The sequence below is a fragment of the Pavona decussata genome, unplaced genomic scaffold, assembly GCF_977016875.1.
Source record: "Pavona decussata unplaced genomic scaffold, jaPavDecu1.1 SCAFFOLD_228, whole genome shotgun sequence".
In the NCBI taxonomy this organism is placed as follows: Eukaryota; Metazoa; Cnidaria; class Anthozoa; order Scleractinia; family Agariciidae; genus Pavona; species Pavona decussata.
Window position 1 is genome coordinate 815,612 of NW_028145633.1, and position 16,639 is coordinate 832,250.

Consider the following 16,639-nt stretch of genomic DNA (forward strand, 5'->3'; position numbering starts at 1 on the left):
ATGATATGCAATCAACGTTGTAACTGTTGTGGTGGTAGTTTCCCCCCCCCCCCCCCCCCTTTTTTTTTTTTTTTTCGTTTTTTATTTCGTTTTCTTTTGCTTTTTTATGTTCTATTTCCTTCACTTGCACAAAAAGAAACGCAGCCTTCAACTTTTAAATATAATTTATAGTAAAACGTGATCCAGGTGTCACTCCACTCTGAAATAATTGTATGATTTAAGTACGGTCTAGATTAGATTGCCAACGCTGTTACAAAAAAATCTATCGTTAGACATAGATACCTATTAACTGCTGCTGTTCTGAATTTCGAGTCCGTGAGTGAAGTCCAAGTGAAACAATTTCAATAATCAATTAAGTGAATCATAATTATTTCTAACTAGTACAATTATGATTACTAATCCATTAGTTAATGAGTAGACAAATATTAAGCTATGATTCAACAGGATGATTGACTTTAATAGTAGCGAATCCCAATAAATAAAAATGGGAAAAAGCAAACATTAGGGGATAATAAATATATGTTCTCTGTGGTGTGCCAATTAGTGAGGTATAGGATGCTACCTTCCATGAGAGTAAATCGCCTAAGAAATGGTTCATCAAAAGGAAAGATTTAGTAGATAACATGAAAGAAAAGATTTAGTAGATAACATAAAAGGAAAAGGTTTAGTAGCTAGGAAAGATTAAGTAGATAATATAAAAAAAAAAGTTTTAGTAGCTAGGAAAGATTTATTAGATAATATGAAAACAAAAGATTTAGTAGATAACATAAAAAGAAAAGATTTAGTAGCTAGGAAAATTTATTACATAACATAAAAAGGAAAGATTTAGTAGATAACACAAAAGAAAGGATTTTTTAGATAACGTAAAAAGAAAAGATTTAGTAGCTAGAAAAGATTTAGTGGACAATATAAAAAAGAAGAGATTTAGTAGATAACATTAAAAGAACAGATTTGGTAGAAAACGCGAAAAGAAAAGATTTGGTACATAACATAAAAGAAAAGGTTTAGTTGCTAGGAAAGATTTAGTAGATAACAAAAAGAAAAGATTTAATTAGATAACATAAAAAGAAAAGATTTAGTAGATAACTTGTCAAGAGAAGATTTGGCAGATAACATAAAAGGAAAGGTTTAGCAGCTACGAAAGATTTAGTTGATAACATAAAAAGGAAAGATTTAGTAGCTAGGAAAGATTTATTAGATAACATAAAAAGGAAAAGTTTAGTAGTTAGGAAAGATGTTGTAGATAACAAAAAGAAAAGATTCAGTAGATAAATTCATTAAAAAAAAAAAATAACACCTAAGTTCGTTGATTCACGTAATTTATCAACTTCAGTGAATATTGTTTCGTTTAGAAACAGGTCAGACTGCATCCTTAATGTTGCCAGGGAAACGATACGGTGTAGAAGAGGAAATAGGGACCTCAGCAGAGACGACAACGATGGAAACGAAAGCGGAACTTAAAAATTACATTACTGTTTTCTAAAAAAAAAAAAAAAACTCGTGATGTTGTGTAATGTGGCCTGGACTATAGCAGCTAACTTCGTGCGGGCTGTTTTAAAGTTCAGAAAGAGAAAAGCAAATTAATCATCAAGACATACGTTCACGTTCTCCATAAAACTTTAAATTTGGTCATTTCACGGTGTTGTTTTGCAGAGGAAGGCGAAGAAATGTATGGAAGTGTATAATGCTCGTTCAAAGTTTTTTTTCTAATTAAAACTATTGTTTTTCTGACGTTCTCGTTGACGTCGTCGTCATTGCTACTTAAACTCTCCATTAATAGATAACTTAGGGGGCCGTTTGCTCATAGTTGGTGTTTGTTCACCCTAAAGCAACAATATAACATAAGGACAGTTTTGAGCTATTTCTTGATACGTATTTAGCGATTTGTAGACTGATAGAAACAAGACGGTGCAAAGCATATTGCCGTGAGTGATTAGTAGTTAAACAGACAATGAAGTTGCTTTTTTTGTATCGAGCCACTGTGACTACCTACCGAAACGGACGCTAAACGAGGTTCATGGCTAAGGAGTTTTTCTTAGGAAACGTACAAGGGGCACAAATGCGCCAATACGTATGTTTCCTGCAGAAACGGAGGGAGAACTTACCATGAGTAAAATGGCATCTTCAACTGATAGTGTTAATGGACTCATTTTGTGTCCAGTCGTTGGAATTGGGTACTAATTATGCAGTAAAATGTTTCAATCCACCCAAAGAGCCTGAACGTATTGTCTGTATTATGAATTTGCCGGTCATATAAAGGGAGAGTTTACATGTTCATTTGGTCTTACTGGGACCAAGTTAACTATCCGTAATATGCCGCCTGGCATACAGAGGTGTCCGTATTATGTGAGGTTTTCAAGGCAGAGGCTCTACTGTAGGAATTAATAAGCATTTAAAAGTTCGCGAAGACCGTGTTTATTACTCGATTACTCATTAAACAGCTCAGGTTCAAATGAAATTCCAACTAACATGTCATTTGCAAACGTGGTGGAACAATTGGGTTTTTGTAATTCAGTCATTCTGATCATCTATCCGTTTATTGGCTGGATTACTTTTGAAATGCCTCCTGGAAACCCTATTTTGGCGTTTGTTCCGTTGTCAAGCATGTTTGTTGGAGCGTGTACAAAAGGCTCAATTAAGGGTTTTTAAGATAACATTTGGTAATATAATTGTAGAAACTTAAAAAAAAAATAACGTTTGTCCAGTTACCAAGCATGCTTGTTGGAGCGTATACAAAAAGCTCCATTAATACTTTTTAGTTCACATTTGGTAATATAACTGTAGAAATTAAAGAAGAAAACGTTTGCTTAGTTACCATGCATGCTTGTTGGAGCGTATACAAAAAGCTCCATTAATAATTTTTAGGTAACATTTGGTAATATAACTGTAGAAATTAAAGAAGAAAACTTTTTCCCAGTTACCATGCATGCTTGCTGGAGCGTATACAAAAGGCTCCATTAATGCTTTTTATATAACATTTGGTAACATAACTGTAGAACTCAAAGAAGAAAACGTTTGTCCAGTAACCATGCATGCTTGTTGGAGCATATACAAAAGGCTCCATTAATGCTTTTTAGGTAACATTTGGTAATATAACTGAAGGAACTTAAAGAAGATAATTTGTAAAATAAGAGAAGCCTTAAATAAAGCCGGTGAACCTGAAGCTGCAAAATTCACATGAAAAGTCTGTGTGTAGAGACTGGTTTTGACGTCTCCTTGTCATTTCTTTCAACGCCTCAAATATGTTCGCAAAATCAGGCGCCTAGTCTTCTTCCTGTCTCACCAATGTATAAATGTTTGCATAGAATAAGTGCATTTTATGCAATGAATGATTATATATGTATCAACAATAAGAATGCTGATTTGTTGTAACAGAGGGCATTTTTCTTAATTTTCTTTTCACCGAGGGCAAAATTACTTTCTCCTGATTGATCGAACGGCGAAAATAATCGCTCCTCGTTGGCTGAGCACACCAAGTCTACATTTTTGTTGGTTTCCTCATTTTGTGCCCAAAAACAACGAGTTCTTTGAGGTTCATGGGAGTTCAACTCTTTAATTAAGCCGAATTGTTTGTACCAAAAATACATGGAAATCAAATGCTGTAGCTAGAAAGGAAATTCGTAAAGGTAAAGTTTTTGTGTCTCTTACAAAAAAAAAATCAAAATATTATTTGCGTCAAAATTAAAAACTTGGATCGGATTGATATTTGTTTGGCTGAGAAACTGAAATCAGTCGACTTGGCGACCAAGTGCTTTCACCTCGTTACTTCTTCTTACAACGAACGATAACCGAGCATAACGGTGTCCTTTAGATGGGAGGAAGGAGCAGGTCAAATTCAGTGGAAGACATTACTCCAGGGGTTCCTTCTTTGGATCCATCGTTTGCTATTTTTGTCAATCTATGTTCGTGTTATTTTCAAGGGGCAGGAAGCTTCACAACGCATGTGAACAATTAATTTATGCCTCGCCTTAATTTTTATCATTGTTAGTTTGCTCCTGAATTAAACTTGTATTCTCTTTCTCTAATTACATCTGTGTAATGGTAACTTTTCTCGTCAGTTTTGTTTGTTTTGTACGCTACGCTAAAATTTGCTTGTTTCGGCTTGCTTACGGTGAGTGCTTTAATTCCTTGATGGTTTTAAGAAATTTTTGCCCTCCAAGCGTAGTCGCAATGATTCCTCGTAGATTAAGAATTAATTTTTACTTGTAATTTTAAAGTCTGCGCAAATTGGCCCTTTCGCGCAATTTAAGAAACTTTGAAAATTAATCCATGATTCTACTCGGTCTCGTGAGAATAATACTACATGTTATACAGGAGAGTATGGAAAACCATTTCAGTAGAACTGACATTCTAAGCTACATGATTATGTGAGGGGATGGGTGGGGGGTGGGGTTCCAAAAAATATATAAAAATATTTTTTTACAGTAACTGTCCAAATTCCCGCGCGCTGATTGGCTCGTAGCTATTGTCTATAAGAATACAGACAATAAAAATGACGTCAGCTGTAAAGCAATGTAAGGAAAAGTTTGCAATTTCTTACCGTACGGAGAAATTGTTTCCATTTTTCCCATGAAATGGAGTCCGAAATACTGCCAAATTTTAGTTTGGACGTTTTGCAAGATATTTCTGACGAGCAACTACTTCAACACGTCCATGTAATGGAAGGTCAACAAAAAAACAGGAGAGAATCCTCGCTTTGTAGCTTTGCAAGAAAGTAACCCTCGGGAAATCGTAGCCGGCGCTGAAGCGAAGAGCACAAAGAGAAACACCAAGTGGGTTATTAAAACAATTGAATGTAAGATATGCAAAAAAAGTCCTGAACTTTTAATTTTTTTGAATAAAACTAAAAATTACGATTACAAAAAAAAGTAGATGAGCAAAAGCAAAAACATTGTGCTTACTTTTGTTTTGTATACTACTAAATGATTGCAGATTGGTGTCGTGAGCGTAAAATCGCAAAGCCTCTGTTACAAATGTCCAAACTGGAATTGAACGAAGCCCTTAGACGCTTTTATGCTGAGGCCAGGAACAAAAACGGAGGGGAATACTGCAGGTCCTCACTTCTGGGTTTCCGGAGTGCCGTGGAACGGCATTTTGCTGCAAATAACGTTCAGTTAAAACTTACAAACAATCCCATTTTCCAGACATCCAACAAAATGCTCGAGTGCAAACTAAAGGTCAACAGACGTGAAGGCAAAGAGAATGTTCAACATAAACCTGTCATTGAGCCAGCAGACGTCAGGAAGATGAGCAAAAGTCCATTTCTGAGCCATGACAATCCTGCCGGGCTCCTTCGCCGAGTGTGGTTTGTCGTTGCTCTCTACTGGTGCCGCCGGGGATCTTAATTTCAACGTGAACTCCGCCGCGACAGCTTTGCCTTTAACAAAACCGCAGATTGCAGGCAGTTTGCTTCTATGTCCCCGAAGCAAGAGGCGTTCTTCCAAAAACCGAAGCCCACAATCAGCAGTGATGATGCCTTATGGTACGAAAACAAGCCGCTCGGTCTTAACAAGCTATCCATTATGATGAAAGATCTCCTTAGGTGCTGGTTTGTCCAAAACCTATACAAATCACTGCGTTCGTGCAACCGCCATTACGATCTGGTCAGATGCCGAGATTCCCGCTCGTCACATTATGAATATCTCCGGGCATCAAGACCATCAGTTCAACAGCTCGAGAGGTGCTCTGACATCCTATCAAGTGCACTGATAACCACAGAACGAAGTTCGGAGGCTCATCGAGTGATGACCGAGACCATGGCGTCCACCATCTCCTTGTGTACCACAGCAACTCCAACCACTTCAATCGAGTTATCAAGCGCAGCAATGTCTTTTAACTCCTTGCCAAACACGATTTTCAACAGCTGTAGAATTGGAAATGCCAATATTTACGTTCTTCCTCAGAGCAATTCTCGTTTTTAATTAAAACTCGCCAACTTTCGAGGCTACTGTAAAGAAATTGTTCATCCGATTTAGTATTCTTTGCTGACGACAGTTTTTCGGAAACCCATTTGTGTCAGTTTTTATCACCAATCGCGTGTGACGATCATCAATGATGTCAAAAATAAAACCAATCACAAATTTGTAGTTGACAGCTTTGTAGTTGATTGATGTCAAAAATAAAACCATTTGCAACTTTGGAAGATTTGTAGTTCACTGACTGACGCGACGGCTTTTGCTTTCGCTCTGTAACCTGCGCTCTACAAAATATTAAGTCAATTTCACTCGTATTTTCCATGTTATTGTAAAAAGCAAATCGACGGCAGTTTTCTATGGTCTATACTCCTATACACCATAAAATGACGCCATAAAATGTTCAAAACTTGGCAGTGAAACCACTCGCCTGCGGCTTGTGGTTCCATTTGAGTTTTGAACATTTAATGACGTCATTTTATGGTCTATTAGAGTATAGACCATAGAAAACTGCCGTCGATTTGTTAAATGTATACTGTAGGTAAATATTGGGATGGGCTATTTGTCGAGTTACGGGCCATTTCAACATTTGCCCAACAATCGTTCAACAACAAAATTTGAACGGATGTTGGGTAAATGTTCGATTCTGAAGCTTAAATAACTCTTAATTTAACTTTCCTTCAAACAAATGAATAAACTGACCACTCCACGCACTTTGCTGGAAATGGGCATATTCTGCTTCCGATTCCACGATCGCTTCTTTTCTTCGAGAGCTGGTGATTTTGAAAATAGATACGGGGCTTGGGTTTTAACTCTACCCGATGTGGTACAGTCAGTTTCATGTACAGCATTTACCCCATCCCCACAGCGACATCTCGGCCAGCTCCATTATTATGAGCGACCAATGGGGAGGCGACGTGACGTGATATCAACAGACAGCAAAATTTCAATATTCTGTGGGGTTTTTCTCGAGCTATAAAACATGTCATCAAAGGTGAAGGGACCACTCGAAAAGGACCGTGATATCTCCGTTTTATGAGGGGAATAACAGTGATTTCAAAGAATGCCCGTAACGGTTAAATAGCCCCCCAAAGCGCAAGAATACGACAGAGGTGAGTCATTGTTATTTATTTTATTGAATGACAGTCAAATTTAGCGTTATTTAAACTTCAGAATCGACAGTATTTTACTTCCCATATAAAGTCTTATAACGCGTTTAAATTCTCAAAGGCTACTTGTAACCCAACCCCGCTTGCACCCAAAAGGTCATTGTCCCACTAGTAATTAATTATTACACGCTCTCCAGTAATGACGCGAGCTTGGGCCACCTATGTTGTCACTTACCCGACGATCGTCTTCCTATCATCACTTCATCCTAGCCTTCCACGCAGTCGTTTTGGAGGGACTCGTATTACCTCTTTCCCACAAGGAGGTAATACAAGTCCCCTAAAAACGACTGCGTGGGAGGCAACACTTCATCCTTGTGATGAATTCCCTTACAAGAGCATAGTTCAATTAAAAGCAGTTTCGTGTCCCAAAATAGTTAACTCAGTCAATGTTGCTCCTACTGAGATTTAAATAAACGTCAAGAAAAGGACAATACAGGAAAATCACTCCTTGTACGTTGCTTGGCAGTGATCTTTAAGAGCATGATTAAGGTCTGTGTGTGTTATAACTGCATGGGAGCCTGGCGGTGCGAACGAAACTGCCCCGAAACAAATTGTTCACAAATTAGTTTATCCACGAATATTTGTTCTATCAAAACGATTGGAATATATTTGTCAAGCTTGAAACATGGAAATGAGACAAGAAAGTCCACAAGGATTCCGATACCTCACTGGTTTATTCGTTTGTCTTGGTTTTCACAACGTTCAATAAATTGGTTTCATCGCGATTGGTAATGGAGCTCTGTGCCTGCGACATAGCCAAGAGATATTGGTAAACCTATCAATGCGATCCGTACGACCGTACGACCGTACGCAGCACTACAGGAAAACTCAAGTGTGTGAAGCTGTGTTGTTTTTAGAAAATTTTGCACTCTATAATAAACACGTAATCGCGATGAGTCCTCGTACAATTAAAGATTAATTTGCGAAAACTTTTAAAATACGCGTGAAAATTAATCCTTAATTCTACTCGGCTTCATGCAACTACATATACATATTAGCTTTTTCATACACTTACTTGTCAAAGCTATTTTGATACAAAACTATATTAATCTCGTTTACTTAACTAAGAGAACTGGTCATAACAAGTTTGCTTGAAGATCCACCTTGTCTGGAGTAGGGGCTATAGAACACACCACCTATTCTGTTAACGTTACCAACACAGAAATATTCAGCTAGCAAGAGTCACCATTGCTAGATAAACAATAAAAGTGAGGTTCTAATCTCATCGTTATTTTTACTGCTAAATAGAGGAGTGGCTATACAATAAAGAGACCATCTTTTGAGGTTGAGGAAGGGGAGTGCAAGCAGAGGCCACCATCTATTTTGGGGTTTGGTCTCCCCTAATGCTGTTCTTATCTTATCCGCAATTTTAAACGTGAGTCATCCAAATCAATCATATAATTTCAACAATTCACAGCCTCCAACAACTTAAAATTCAACACCAATTCCGCTAACTCGAACTATTTTTGTTTCCCTTCTGAGTTGAAGTCAGCGGGATTCTACTGTGACTCCAAAGCTTGCTATGAGGAATTTTCATTAATAATGGTGTGTTTAAGCTCAGTGTGAACGCCGCCAAAATTGTTGCCTTCAACAAAATCGTTGTTGACTGTGAGTATTCTTTTTTTTTTTCCCAGGGATGGTAAAGTGAGCGCGCACGCCAAAAAAAAAAAAAAAAAAAAAAACAGCGTCGCCTCGTGGGAGAAAAAGCAAGGGTCTACTCGCAAATTAAATCATCGAGCTGAAATTGCCTGATCACAGAGCATTCAACCAACATACGTTGGTCCAGCGTAATGGGAGAAGAGTGCTAAACACTCTTACATCGAAATGCACAGAAATGCTGGAACATTTAGCTGGGGTTTCAAACACACTAACGACAATGCTGTCAGGGAATTATTTATTTATTTCCGCAAGTCTTCTGTCGGTACATGTTATATCGAGGAAAATCGAAAGAATCGACTTTGCAGTACAATGTTGACTCGTGGGTAGTTTTGGCCCGTGTTTCTGAGGCGTAAATGAGTCTTACTCAGAATAAACCCAACTAGCAATACGTTTCCTGCTACTGATTTTCAAGTACCATTGGTTGACCAGAAAAAATAAATAAAGAAAAGAAAAGAAAAGTTCGGCTAAAGACGAGACACTGTAATTTATAAAACAAAGACTAAATTTGAAGAACTACTGCCCATAAAGATCCGTAAGAAAGGCAATTTCTGATAACGTAATGTGAAAACAAGCTGCTTGGAATGTCGGCTACTTAGCCCACATACAAACTCTCCTTCCCTAAAGTTGCCCGCTGAGATGTTAAATCGCCCAAAATGTCAAAATATGCCCGTATAGACCTTATTCCAAAATGGCTGCCATTTTAATATTCTTTTGTTAGCATTCAAATTAGCCCTTCTTGCCTCGTTCAAGATAAAATATTCTTTTGACTTTTGAGCTTAAGAACGAGGTAAGAAGGGCTAATTTGAATACCAACAATAGAATAATTATTAAGGTGGTAGCCATTTTGGAATAAGGTGTATAAAAGAATTACCTGTCTTTAAATAAACAGATGCAATAATGCGACACTCTCAAAAGTAAATAGTGGCTTGTATGTAAAATTGGAGCCATGGCATGGGCGACTTAACTCCACTAAGGAAGAATTGCCATGTAGGAGAAGTAACCGGTTACTATGTGTTGTCGGCAATGAAATATGAATAGCCTTTCCTAAATGTAAACTACAAAATGAATCCTATTTAAATGCTAATCCTAGAGTACTAGTAAAAGACATTTTTTCCGGTTTGGCCGTTTTGCTCCCATAATTTCTGGGTACTGTTCTTTTTAACAACGATGGCTGAATTCGCTGGATCTGTTGCATCATCAGCTGGAATGATTGCTCGACATTCAGGCCCGTCTAAAGAAAACACAAAGCAAATGTTAGAGCAGCGGCAGTGCTGTGAACACAGCAACACCAAGGCTGCTTTCAAGTGAATAACAGTTAAATCAGGCCTGTTTCCAATTTTGAACACACCTATATAAATGCTGCTTTAAGAGTGAACTCTTCCATACTCGTATGAGGCCTGTTTTCAAGCGTGAACACATGGGTTCTAGTATTAACACACCTATATCAAAGCTGCTTTCAAGCGTGACACAGCTACATCTCATTGTTTTCAAGTGTGAACATATCTATAAGAAGGCCGCTTTCAGACGTGAAGAGAACACAGCTATAGTAGGGCTGTTTTCAAGTGTGAACACAGATATAAACTATCAGGGCTACATATATTGCCAGAGCAGGGTTTATTCTAAAGGATGGCCTTGCCGGGTCACCGTAAATAAAAACAAACAGGCACATACAGTTTGCAGAAATGTGTCAAACGTGGCGCTCAAATTTCACCAAGGCGAGCTACGTTGCCGCAAAAAAAGAGTCTTACTGACTAAATACATCGTACCTTTGGAAACAAGATCGTATTGTGTTAAAATCGTTTTTCACCACACTAAAAAAACGCCACAATACAAATTTCATCTGCTATCAAAGCAACCTATAAAAGCGGTGTTAGGTAAATTCTGCTTCCTTCCGCAACTTTGTTACTGAGCACATGTTTGACCTTTTGCACAATCACTTTTACATATTCTATCCCTCTACCTGGTCAATTGTACAATCCTGCCCCTGCTATCCCTAGTTTTTTAGAGTCTTTTAACTTTGGCGTCTTTTGGTTGATCGTGTTTTAATTATTATTTGTATCATGGAAGGTGCCTCGCATGGGTCCTCACGTCCCGTTCGCATCTGCACTTTTGACTTTATCACTTTAAATCACTTTGCACATATATTTCATTTCTTCCTGGCTGTTTAATTTGCTGTATGTAACATGTGTAATGGTCAATAAAGCTGTTAAAAAAATCGTTGAGTTACACTGTATGTGCTGGCCACTGGGTACAGATGTTAACGATACTGGTATAAAGTCTGAAAACTTGTATGAATTTAACATAGAAGAGGTCCGTTTCTCATAAGTATTTTTCAGATCCCTTTTTCTACTAACTGGTGTTCACTTCTTGTGTTAGTGACCCATTGTGATTAAGGTTTCAATGTTTGTTAGATGACAAAAATTGTTAGTGATGAAAAATATTTACAACGCAATTTTTTTGGGTGAAAATAGCTAAAGAAATTTTATTTGGTGTTGATAACACCTTGTTTACTTTACTTTGATGAGTTTTTACCCAACTTGACCTTTAACCAATCTTTTCCATGAAATAACTATTGCTCCTATTTTCAATAATTTTTAGTTTATATTCTTGCGTTCTTTTACCACATTAATGGCAGTTAATGTTACCTTTAAAAATGAAGATATCCGAATAGCGATGTCTGTACTTTTAAGGTGTTTGAAAGTAAATACTACTATTCTACGGTGATTATGAAGGTAAATATCCATCGTGGTAATTCTGCTATCGGCCACATACTGAATACAATTTATATAATTTGAGTGGTAAATTGGACCTTGTGCACGTTACAATAATACATTAATACTTTTTCGGAAATGTAAGGAAACGCATCACAGGTCTTAAAGAGGTTATGTATTAACTTCAGAGACCATGTTTTACATAACTGGGTACCGGGAAATTACTTAATCAGAGGTCTGAAATAGAGACAGGATTTGAAGAACCAGAGGGTGCAACCTCACAAAAATTCTAACGATCAGTCACAGCGACAGCAGGCTCATCTTTACAAGGGTTTCTGTTCTGTAGTCAACTCAAAATATACCAATAGCTAGCCACGTTATTGGCCACAGATCATGATTTTCCGTTCACAGTAACTTTCCCCAAGACCACTTTGGACTTGGCTCCATTGACCTGATATCACTATTAAAGGGTTTATGTTGACTTCTGTTGTGAAGGATGCTTTTGGGGTCACATGACCTACAGTGTACCAGGATTGAGAATACATTTTGGGTCATTTGTTCGGACCACGAGGTTGTTCTGGAGTATTGTATTATGTTTTAGAAAAGGATTATACAGTTACTTGGAACCAAACTTCGGTAATCATTCCACCTTGTAACAGTGTAACCTACCTTGGCTGATGTCTCAATTAATGGGATGTTCACATCAGATGAATTGCGGTATTCTAACACTTCATGTTTCATAACTTCTCTTTCCTTTTCTAAATCCCAGAATGAGAAATAAGAAATGGGAAGTGTGTATCAGTTATCTTGAATCCTCAGTTGGTTAAAGGGACGCGAGGACCAGTGGAAACAGAACTCATTTGGGTTCCCACACACATGTATGTTGGATCTGTCATTTCCAGTGCGCATACATGTAGCATGTTAATAAGGTGTACAGCGCTGCACATTTATCATATTATTTATTTCCATCCTATCTGTTTACACTTGGTTATTTATATTTTTATTTATTAATTTTTTTCTTGTAATATCAGTTCATTTACGGTAGGTCAGCAACTCAGTGATAAAAATAGAATAAAATAATTAACAATTGATTCATGCGTCAGCGTGCTTCATCGAGATATGAAGCACGCGGGAAGTTTGGAGAGCACGAAAGATACGTAAGAGTTGCTCGAGGCGTAGCCGAGAGCAACTCTAGCAACTTGAGTGCTCTGCAAACTTACCAAGTGCTTCATATCTCGATGAATGCACAGCTGACGCATGAATCAATTGTTTTATAACATTTTCAACGCGGTAGTTTTTAAACCCGTTGATTCTAGGTTGGCCAGAGGTCTCCCAAGCATTCAGCCAATGTGCAAAATGGTAATAAACAACCCCATGTTCGGTAAAAATGCACATCTTACAGGGTAAAAAAGGCAACACCCCTTTGGTCTACAGTAGTTAAAGTTTCTAATTATGGAATAAAATACACTGGTTGCCAATTAAAACTTTTCCAAAAAACAAACTTAAAAATTTGATCCTCGCGTTACATGTGAGAATTCTTTCCGCTTGCAAGGACATGTCGGTTTGTTTACGCAAGATTTACGCAGTTGTCACGTCTCAAGAATGAAAATAGAAAGAAAACAGACAACTGAAGCTTCCCTAAATGTAAAATTTATTCAATTAAGTCTTTGTTCTAAGAAGCAAAGGCGTACAATTTTTAATCCGAGACGATGAACGCGCAAGTGATTTGAAGGAACTGCAAGTCCATTTTGAAGTGAATTTATCGAACAGTGTGCACGGTTTTCAAAAATTTAGCAACAAAACTGTTAGGAATACGAAGAAGCTTTCAATTAGAAAAGTATTTTTAAAAGTACAAATTCACAATCAAACCTGTAATTTCTTGTGAATTGAATTCCCACAAGTACTCGAACGTTACCAAGAAAGTTCGTGGCGTATAATCAGTAAATAATGATCTGAAATGTCCGCTTACATACATACATACATACTTTATTGTTACCTCCCCAATGGGGCTTTTCAGGAACAATTATTCAAATACTTAAGTTACTAATAACTACACAATTAAAATTAATCAAATTTAAACTTACTAATCGAGAAAAATACTAAAAATAAATGAAGTTCAGGAAGTATTTACAAAATTGTCTAAAAGCTTATTCTTTAAGGTACGTTTAAAAACTTGAACAGAACGGCCTGATTTAAAAAGGGGGTCTAAATTGTTCCAAAGTCCAACAGTTCCGCTTGCTGATCGTCGGGTGGATAAAACAACAATATCTCCTTGAAGCACAATTTCTTCGCCATTAATTATCGGATTTCCGCTTTTGAAACTATAGAGTATTCCTTAGCAGTCTTTCTTTCAGTTTATTGTTTCGAAAAGGTGTCTTTTCCCTCTGAAAAAGCGAAATTGGCGCCTGAAAATTAATAGTTTTGCGAGACACGATGTCACGGGCCTTGTCCTCTTTTTTCCTTTTCTTTAGGTTTTTTTCGGGAGTTAAAAACTCCAATACCAAAGAAAAAGTGAGAAGAGCTTCTTCATCAGCTGGTTCCGTTGTTGTCATCTGTAGTTAAACGTTTTGCTGAAGATTTCTCCCGTTTTTGAATGCAAAATGGGGAAAGTTCTCGAGGCATTTGTTTGCTGACGTCATCAGCGTGCACAATAGGAATATGAAGCACGCTCGCGCAATTGAATTTGATTGCACGAATTTACTAGCTATGTTATAAGTAAAATTGATAAATCACTTCAGTTAAGAGCGGCTTGCTGTAAATATCAACTATACCCATGCAAGATAGAAAAATTCCATTTTCTCAAACTTTGCCATATTAAAAGGCTTTGTTAACTTGCAAGGCTTTCTTTATTAGCGTGAGTGTCTTGTTTTCAACACGCTCTCATAATTTGCCGTTTCATTTACCCAAGCTACATTTTTGGTAAAAGCTAAGATAAAATGATACTTTGGCGGTAATAATAATTTGATAGTTAAATCCATGTGCCAGATCGATTTTTTTGCCCACGAATCTGGCCAAAACTGAACGTCACGCCATACTTCTGCGAGGCATAATTTTGGAAATTCCATAAGAAATTCAGGATCGAAATTCGTTAAGACCTAACAGCTCTAAATCGCCGTTGAAGGATGATATTTTAATGGCATGCATCAGTTTTCCCTGGTACGGTTTCCGTTTTGGTTTGCTAACCTTCGATAAAAGTGTAGTTTCAGGACCGATTTCGGGCGCAGTAAGAGGAAATTACTAAACCTCGTTTCGACAAGAAAAAAAAATCCAAACAATTTCAAAGTTCAATTTTTGTAACAAGCTAACAAAGCCTTTTAATATGGCAAAGTTTGAGAAAATCGAATATTTCTATCTTGCATGCGTATAGTTGATATTTACAGCAAGCCGCTTTTAAAAGACACAGTCACCTGGTGCACATGCGCATTAGATACCATTTCTTAGCTGATTTGCATATCACACTTCATCCGCAAGTCTCGCGCTGAGAACCGTTTCCTTTGAAAAAATCTAAACAAACCTTGTGGAGTCGAAGTGTTTGTCAGTCAAAATTATTATAGTGATTATAGGCCTAATGTCATATGAAAACACTCATTTTCTTGATACCATTGAAAATTTACTGATGGACTTGTCAAGGAAAAGAAAAACGTCAACGAATACCTCTGAAGTCGAAGAATCATTTAATTGTTTATTTCGGTATCCGGTCGAGTGAAAAATTATCGTAGCTGTTTCTACGTTTCACAGTGTTTGCAAAAGAAGTAAATTGAGTTTAAATATCAGAGAATATGTCAATTTTAAAACATTGCGAATCGCCTGAACTGCAGTGTAGCGTAACGACTGTGTAGCGAAACTACCGGTAAGCTTTATTTCTGCTTTCAATCGGCATATATTTTGAGTTTACTATTTCGTTTCTACAACTTCTCCGTTATCTAAATTTAGGAACCAAACCCATGTCATTACAAGAACGCTTGCTCGATCCGTAGAAAACAAGGTTCTAAGAGAGGTTTTCCTTGTCAAGGAGATAATCGACTCTGTACCGAGGCTTGTCTTCGTCTGAGCTCCAAACCAAGCAGCTATATTTGACGCGAAGTTACGGAATCGTTTACGAAGATTCCCTCCACACGAACCTTTCGCCAGGTCGAGAAAATGCGATTTTCCAAATATATATAATGGAGATTTGTTTTCCAATGTTTTTGATTGACTTCAATCGTTACATTTGTCAACGCAGGCGACTTCTTCCGCCCGGCGCCTTCATGTCTCCCACCTCTTCTTTTCATGTTCCGTTGGAGACGCGATCCATACTGTTTTTAACCAAATATGATAAAATAATACCATAGGATGAGCAAATGCATACTCAGAAACAGGTTTCCAGTAAAAGAATGAAAATCCAATAAAACACTATGAAGATTGAAGAGGATTTCAAGATGCATTCGACGCGTACTTTTAATTTCGGGTTGAGGTAGACGTTTTTCAAACTTGACAAAACTAGTGTCCAGGTCAGCGCGGTCACAAAGGTGACAGTGTCCCTTTAAACGTTTAGTTCGTGTTTAATATTTTTTAGTTACACAATATCAATTCTAACGTCTTGAAAAAAGAGTAAGAGAAAATTATCTGCCATAGTTTGTATAAAGAAGTTGTCAAGATGTTTTTTTAGCAAGATTTAATATTGAGGAAGTATACTTTTTTATCGAAAAGTTAAACGCTAAAAGATTATTTAAAAACATTTTCAAAACTCTAAGAAGCGGACGACGTTTCGGCGTTACTCTACGCTATTATCAAGTCAAAAAGGTAAAAGTTAAGACAAGAATATATAAAGACGTAAAACAATAAAATATTTGTGTGTCCTATGGGTATATTACCCAAAGTAAAACAAAACGAACCAATAGAAAAAGAAACGAAAAGTGTCAAGTGAAAAGTTCGGCACGAATTGAGTCACTTTGAGTGTTGAGAGAAGGCTTGATGTCCTTTAAAAACAGCATCTCATATAGTAGGCAATCAAACTTGCTTCTGCATTTCTTTGGGACTTTAAAGAGGTGATCGATCTTTGCTCTTTTGTTGCCATGTTGTGAACACATCAACAACATTTCCTCATGTCGCTTATTTTTCTTCGAGAAGCTTATCTTATGTAGAGGTCTTAAATTCTCACTTCCTCAGCACTGCTCTAGCAAAGATATCCAAGCTAGCTTCGAAAAAG